The sequence below is a fragment of the Tachysurus vachellii genome, chromosome 26, assembly GCF_030014155.1.
Source record: "Tachysurus vachellii isolate PV-2020 chromosome 26, HZAU_Pvac_v1, whole genome shotgun sequence".
NCBI lineage: Eukaryota > Metazoa > Chordata > Actinopteri > Siluriformes > Bagridae > Tachysurus > Tachysurus vachellii.
This window is the reverse complement of record NC_083485.1, coordinates 9,951,861-9,960,659: the sequence shown is the minus strand read 5'-3', so window position 1 is coordinate 9,960,659 and position 8,799 is coordinate 9,951,861. Positions and strand designations below refer to the sequence as shown.

At 42.3% G+C, this 8,799-nt stretch overlaps 1 protein-coding gene across 4 annotated transcripts in view; it reads right to left on the bottom strand.

The window, feature by feature from the left end:
• camkk1a (calcium/calmodulin-dependent protein kinase kinase 1, alpha a) overlaps window positions 1-5,720 on the bottom strand; it is a 91,722-nt gene extending 86,002 nt beyond the window's left edge. For all 4 annotated transcript variants that reach the window (XM_060863545.1, XM_060863548.1, XM_060863549.1 and 1 more), the window contains exon 1: window positions 5,276-5,720. The gene's annotated coding sequence lies outside the window, so the exon portion shown is untranslated. The remainder of the gene's footprint in view (window positions 1-5,275) is intronic.
• Between the last annotated feature and the right edge of the window lie 3,079 nt (window positions 5,721-8,799).

Here is an 8,799-nt window from a genome sequence, read left to right as displayed (position 1 = left end):
TCAGGTGTGTGTGTGTGTGTGTGTGTGTGTGTGTGTGTGTGTGTGTGTGTGTGCATATGCGTGTGTGTGTGAGAGAGATCACAGTAAATGAAGGAGGAATATTGCCCGGGTGAATGTGAAACATTACAACAAAAAAAATATATCAAAAAAATAAAGAAATAAAAAGACTTGAGAATTAAATTCCATAGTAAATAATAATTGGTTCAGTTCTTTGAAACTAAAACACAAATCAAACTAAGGATAAATGGTTAGGATTTAAATTTTTATTTTCTTTTTATTACACTGCCAGTCAAAAAGCATTTTCCTGCTCGCACTGACACTCGACCATTACTACATACTGACACTCGACCATTACTACATACTGACACTCGACCATTACTACATACTGACACTCGACCATTACTACATGCTGACACTCGACCATTACTACATGCTGACACTCGACCATTACTACATACTGACACTCGACCATTACTACATGCTGACACTCGACCATTACTACATGCTGACACTCGACCATTACTACATGCTGACACTCGACCATTACTACATGCTGACACTCGACCATTACTACATACTGACACTCGACCATTACTACATACTGACACTCGACCATTACTACATACTGACACTCGACCATTACTACATACTGACACTCGACCATTACTACATGCTGACACTCGACCATTACTACATGCTGACACTCGACCATTACTACATGCTGACACTCGACCATTACTACATACTGACACTCGACCATTACTACATGCTGACACTCGACCATTACTACATGCTGACACTCGACCATTACTACATGCTGACACTCGACCATTACTACATGCTGACACTCGACCATTACTACATACTGACACTCGACCATTACTACATACTGACACTCGACCATTACTACATACTGACACTCGACCATTACTACATACTGACACTCGACCATTACTACATACTGACACTCGACCATTACTACATACTGACACTCGACCATTACTACATACTGACACTCAACCATTACTACATACTGACACTCGACCATTACTACATGCTGACACTCGACTGTTACGACCCGCTGACACTCGACCATTACTACATGCTGACGCTCAACTGTTACGACCTGCTGACACTCAACCGTTACCACGTGCTGACACTCGACCATTACTACATGCTGACACTCAACTGTTATGACCCGCTGACACTCGACCATTACTACACGCTGACACTCAACTGTTACGACCCGCTGACACTCGACCGTTACGACCCGCTGACGCTCGACCGTTACCACATGCTGATGCTCGACCGTTACCACGTGCTGACGCTCGACCGTTACTACGTGCTGACACTCGACTGTTACGACCCGCTGACACTCGACCATTACTACATGCTGACACTCGACCGTTACCACGTGCTGACACTCGACCGTTACCACGTGCTGACACTCGACCGTTACCACGTGCTGACACTCGACCGTTACCACGTGCTGACACTCGACCGTTACCACGTGCTGACACTCGACCGTTACCACGTGCTGACACTCGACCGTTACCACGTGCTGACGCTCGACCGTTACCACGTGCTGACACTCGACCGTTACCAAGTGCTGACGCTCGACCGTTACCACGTGCTGACACTCGACCGTTACCACGTGCTGACGCTCGACCGTTACCACGTGCTGACGCTCGACCATTACCACGTGCTGACACTCGACCGTTACCACGTGCTGACACTCGACCGTTACCACGTGCTGACGCTCGACCGTTACCACGTGCTGACACTCGACCGTTACCACGTGCTGACACTCGACCGTTACCACGTGCTGACAAAACAGTTTTTACCGGTTCATATGCTGTATCATTATATATTATCTATATCTTTTACCAGTATACAGCAAATGCCATTTGCTACTCAAACTCGTATTTTATTTTATTGTACTGAATTCTTTTGTTTAATCTCCTCTCTTTTCACCCCATTGTAAAATAAAGCTTTTTACTGCATGTTGTACCATGTATGAAAACAATAAAATTTGATTTAAATTAAAAAAGAGGTGAATTGTTAAATGTTTCTATACAAATACTGATGAAAAAAAATGAAACATTTGGTCGTTAAATCATTATTACATTTAGATCATCATTTGGTCGGCGCTGTAAGAGAAGTCAGTTAACAACAGTCTATAAACCGCATTCCTCGTAGTGCAGCGATGATGTCATCATTATTACATTCAACAGACATGAATGATAAACATCATCAACCTAATCATCATGCTGACCGAAACAAGCCGACTCAATCTATCCGTCTGTGTGTTTGTGTCTTCATTCCTTATGCACACATATAATCGAGTCATTTCCACACACTGATCCTAGCTGCAGTCTCAGAACGCACTAAAGCCAATCTCACTTTCTCTGTCCTCATGACCAGCCTACACTCTTCTGCTCTGACCCACACTAATAGAGTCCTTTTACAGGCTAACCTGAAAAGGCCTCCGATTTCAGCAGCCACACACACACACAAACACACACACACACACAAACACACATTCAGAAAGCCTTCAGCATATTCATTCACACCCACCAGGAGTGGGTGAAAGCTGTCTGTGGTCAGGAGCCATGAACGCTGCACGAAATAAAGAGAACGGAAGCTCAGACTGGCCGGTTATAAACAGGCAGATTTCAGGTGACTGAGTTTTGGTGGCTTGAAGGAAGACATATGCCACTGAGGTCACAGATGCCTGAAAACTACATTTCTACATTTTTACGTTTTTCTCACTCTACAATCACATGCTTTTCTTTTTTGCCAACACACACACACACACACAGATATACTGCAATACAAGTTACATGTTAGGTTTGGGTGCAATCACGAATGGTTCAAGTTCAAGTATCTAATATATTTAAATATATGCAATGATTACATGAATACATTTACAGTGCTGGCAATAATTCATGAACTGTTTTACATAATAGTTAATAGTAATGAAGTTCAGAAAGTTAACAACCATGCGGCTGCATTATGATTATAAATAACTGCAATAAGAGGAGGAGTGACAACATGTTTCTATCGACTGCAAGTGCAATCATAATTTTGCATATTACACAACCGTGACATACAAGTGTAACATACTTCTCCTTTAATTATATGATGGATCTGGTGACATGCGAGGCGTGAAGTGTGCCACGATTTCACAGTCATGCAACATGCAAGATCCACAGGCGTGCACGAGACTGTGAGTGCGCTATAAGCGTCTAATGTCGTGTGTATAACACATTGGATATGTTTACCGTATGTTTACGGCACTATCAGTAAGCTACACAGAACAGACAAGGATTAGTGAGGCTGGAAAAACTGAAGAGTATTTTATTTACACGTGTACTATACTCCAGTCAGCCATCATTTTTAAACCACTGATAAGTGAAGTGAATAACATTGATTATTTCGGTACAGTGGCATCTGTCAAGAGATGGGATATATTAAGAAGCATGTTAACAGTCTGGTATTGAAGATGATGTTAGAAGCAGGAAAAATGTCCAAGGGCTAGATTTTTATGGCTAGAGCATCTTTGTCAGAGCATCTCCAAAACAACAGGTCTTCCTGGTATGGGGTCTTCCTGGTATGCTGTGGGTAATACCTACCGAAAGTGGTCCATCGGTGAATTGGGCATCCAAGGTCCACTGGTGCACGCGTGGAGTGAAGGCTACTGTAGCACAAAGGTGATGAAAAAGCTTAATGTTGGCTGTGATAGAAAGAAGTCAGAACACACAGTGGATTGCAATCAGATTGCCCATGCTGAGCCCTATACGCCATCAAAAGCACTTACAGTGGGCATCAGAACTGGACCGTAGAAGAAGGAATGGAAGAAGGTGGACTGGTCTGAGGAGTCACATGTTCTTTTACATGATGTGGACAGATGGGTTTGTGTCCCCCACCTGCTTGGGGAGGAAGTGATGCTCTGGGCAATGTTCTGCTGAGAAACAGTGTGTCCTGGCATTCATGTGGATGATACTTTGATACACACCACCTACATAAACATTACTGTAGATGACGTACACCCCTTCATGGTAACAGTATTCCCTGATGGCAGTGTCCTCTTCTTTTAGCCGAATCATGCACCACGCCACACTGCAAAAAAATAGTCCAGGAATGATTTGAGGAACATGACAAGAGTTCAAGGTGTTGATTTAGCCTCCATATTTTCCCAGATCTCAATTTGATTCAGCTTCTGTAGGATGTACTGTACAAACAATCAAATCCGTTGAAGAACATGCCTTTAATTTGGCAGCGCAATGAAATACTTTCTTAGAACATCCTAACTTTAGAGGTTGGGGTCAGTGCGTAGGGTCAGCCATGATACAGCACCCCTGGAGCCGTGAGGTTTAAGCGCTTGCTCGAGGAAGCAACTTGGTACAGTAGCAGCTTGGCAGTGCTGGAGCTTGAAGCCTGATCCTCCAATCAATAACCCAGAGCCTTAACCGCTTGTGCCACCACTGCAACATGAAGATGACCTCTAGTTACATCTTACAGGAATTAAAGGATCTGCTGCTAACATCCTGGTGTCAGACTCCACAGGACACCTTCAGAGGTCTGGTGGAGTCGAAGCCTTTAGGGGTCAGAGCTGTTTTCGCAGCACAAAGCGAACCTATGTAATATTAGTTATGGCTGATTTGTCTATGTTTATAATACTTTCACTTTTATTGCACTGTAATTGGCTCTGTAAATAAATCAGTCAACACCCATAATCATTAAAATATTATTATTATTATTATTATTATTATTATTATTACTATTATTATTGCTATCATCATCATCACTGAAAGTAAAATCATCATCATCATCATCATCATCATCACTTAAAATAAGGCAAATGTGTTTGTTATTTAAAGGCATGTCATCTGTTCTTATCAAAGTAGATTATTCTGAAGCGCGCACACACACACACACTCACGCACACACTCGCACACACACATACACACACTCTTTCACACACACACACACACACACACACACACACACACACTCACGCACACACACTCTTTCACACGCACACTCATACACACACACACACTCTCTCTCGCACACACACACACACACTCATACACTCTCACACATACACACATTCTCTCTCTCACACACACACACACACTCTCTCTCTCTTTCTCTATCACACACACACTCATTGATGTGAACACAATAATTTACAGACGCTCTACGTCTAGATTTCTTTGTTTTCATGCTGCACTGCTGAAAAAAAAAGTAAAAACTTTTACTCACTCACCAGTTTCCGGAAATATTAACCCCTTTTTTAATCTTCTAAACCCTAAGGAGTGTGGACAGCTCCCCGAACCGACTCCTGATTCGGTTCTCAGCTGCAATAGACCGCGCGTAAAGTGATTCAGGATTCGACTGGACGCTCCGCTTGTGTTCCTCCCTCGAATATGTTGTTGTTTCTGATCTTGTTTCAACTGCGGTTCGGTTTCTGACTGCAGATATAATCATATGGCCGTCAACTCGCTTCCGCTTAGCGCTTTGCAGAGAGCATTATTGACACCCGAGCTTTCCGCTCCAGCTCTCGGTGTTGAGTCGGTACACTGACAGGGTGGAAAGTTGGAGCTCGGTTCAGTAACGACTACAAAAGAGCGCGCGAGTACCGAGCGCGTGCACAGCGCGCAATTCAACAGCCCAGTGTGCAACTTCCAAGCGCTGGGAAACATTTTCCCCCCTTTTCTGTTCTCCCTCGTCAGGTCCTAAAGCCCGTCATATTTTTCCTCCTGAGAAGAGTGACCTCTAGCTGTAGCTAGATCATTATGGGCAAAGCCTCAGACTGGGCACAACTTCACTCTTTGCATTTTGTGTGAATTAAGATGAAAAACACTGCTTTAGAGCAGTTTAGCATAGTGTCAATTCAGTCTAAAGCATCTAATCACTGTGGTCATTACTATGGTTTACCTATAAACACAATTCTCCATCTGCAAATGATCCAAAATGCAGCTGAACGACTTGTTTCCAAGTTCTCACACACCAGCTCACTGCTGCGCTCCTGCACTGGCTTCCAGTAGCTGTACGCATCAGATTCAAATCTAATGCACTGATGCATGCCTACACAGCCAAAAATGTACCATTTCCCTCTTACCGCAAAGCTCTTATCGCTCCTCACGCTGCACCTCGCTCCCTCAGATCTCCCAGCACTGCTCGTCTGATCCCACCATCTCTCAGGGTAAGAGGTAGGTATACATCAAGACTCTTCTCTGTTCTGGCACTGAGGTGGTGAAAGGAACTTCTCCTAGATGTCCAGACATCTTCAAACGACGTGTGAAGACCTACATCTTTCTCAATACCTGCACTTTTTCCCTGTTTGTTTTAAGTGTATATTTATGAACAGAGATTTAGGTTGATGGTGCTCTGTGTATTCTAAGTCTGTAACCTAGTGAACCGGTGTTAATGTATTCATCGACAGAGACTTAACCTCTTTAAAGCACTTTTGTATGTGGTTTTGTATAAGGACACCTGCCAAATGCCGGAAATGTAAACATAAAAATCTATAGAAAGATACCTAAATGCTAATAGTGTTAATATTATTATTATATCAATTTTTAAGCCTACAGTGCTGAACACTACAGCATATAGTGCTGAACACTACAGCCTACAGTGCTGAACATGAGGACGTTTTTGTTTTGTTGCTAATCCCAGGTTAGACTAGCGTCAATTCAATTAGCGAAACAAGTCGATTCTTTATCTAATGGTAAATGTTGCAGATTTAATTATCTGATTTGAGGTCAAAACAGTTAATAATAGTTATTTTCCACATGGAAACATACCTTTAACTTCATTTTGTCAGTGAAAAGCGTGTACTTTTACTCATAGTATTTCAGTTTATTTAAAGGTATCTTCAGATGGTCAAGAGCATCAGTTCACATCAGATCACATCCAGTGTGGGATGTGGTGGCTAAGTGGTTAAGGTGTTGGACTACTGATCGGAACGTCGTGAGTTCAAATCCCAGGGCCACCAAACTGTCACTGCTGGGCCCCTGAGCAAGGCCCTTAACCCTCAATTGCTCATCTGTATAACTGAGATAAATGTAAGTCGCTCTGGATAAGAGCGTCTGCCAAATGCCGTAAATGTTAATCACAATATGTGCCCACTGTAGCCTCAGATTCCTGTTCTTGGCTCACAAGAGTGACTTGGTCACCTCATGTGGTCTTCTGTCATTGTAGCTCATCCACCACAGGGTTTGACCTCAAATGCTTTTCTGATCACCATTGTTGTAAAGTGTGCTTCTTTGAGGTATCGTGCCTTTCCTGTCAGCTAGAATCATTCTCCTCTCTCATAAGCAAGGCATTTCTGTAACTCACTGGATGTTTTTTTTTGTTTTTTGCACCATTTTTACAGCAATGCACCTTGATACTGTCGTGCATGACACTATTTCACATCCCACCACCTGATCCACAGAGCAGGAATGTACTTTATCTGTTGGAAGGAACAGGTTGTACTAGCCTAGTATATTATTTGGAACACACACATCTGAGACAGAGGTTTCAGAATCAGTAATATTCAGTAAATATTGTGATACAATCTTACTGCTAGAAAAACACACAATCACCTGGAACTTAAATCCATCATCCAGGAAAAATATAGGTCCTAACCAGATTGAGAGAACAACATAGCACATAGTGGAAATGTTGTTGAGAACACAAACACGAAATGTCTTAACGGAGACATTATCAGGAGAGACTATAAAGACCATGGCTACAGAATGCCTCTACCTTACTTGCCAATTTTTTGCCTAGTTAATTGGGCCTCCAAGGAAGCATAACAGGGCACTGGGCAGCACTGTAGAGCTTTCACTTGCCCGGTGACAGCTAATGAGTTTATGATTTTTCCAACCCTGAATGAAGCTACAAAATAAGCTCCATGATTTTTGACTTATAACAACAGACATGTAAATTATTAAAACTATGAAGTCAGTTGCATCAGTAATAAAAAGCAGCTGCCTTCAAAAGCTAAAGCAGTACCTGTAAGGAAAAGGATAGAGACACACTTCCTAAAGTTTGGGCTTCTGAACATTAGATCACTTGCACCCAAAGCACTTATTGTAAATGAAATCATCTCAGAAAATAGCCTTACTGCACTCTGCCTTACTGAAACTTGGATTAAACCAAATGACTACATCGGTCTAAATGAGTCTACACCATCAGGATATATCTATAAGCATGAGCCTCGTCAGACTGGTCGTGGAGGTGGTGTCGCCACTATCTTTAGTGATTTCCTTACTGTTACCCAGAGAACATGATATAGATTTAATTCTTTTGAAGTGCTTGTCCTTAATGTTACACTATTGCACATGCACACGAAAAAATCCCTGATGTCTCTTGCTTTATCGACTGTGTACAGACCCCCAGGGCCCTACACCGATTCTCTTAGAGAATTCGCAGATTTTCTTTCAGATCTATTGGTTAACTTTGATAAAGCGTTAATTGTAGGAGATTTTAACATTCATGATGACGACACAAACGATGCTTTAGGACTCACATTTATGGACTTACTAAACTAATTTGGGCTTAAACAAAACATCACTAGAGCAACTCATCGTCTTAATCATACACTAGATTTAATAATATCACACAGAATAGATGTCACTGATATAGATATCATACCTCAAGGTGATGACATCACAGACCATTACCTCATACTGTACACACTACCTATAGAACAGACACTGTGTCTCACCATGTTATCGACTCAGTAGAACTATTATTCCGACCACTACAGACAGATTCACAAATAGCCTGCCTGACCTGTCT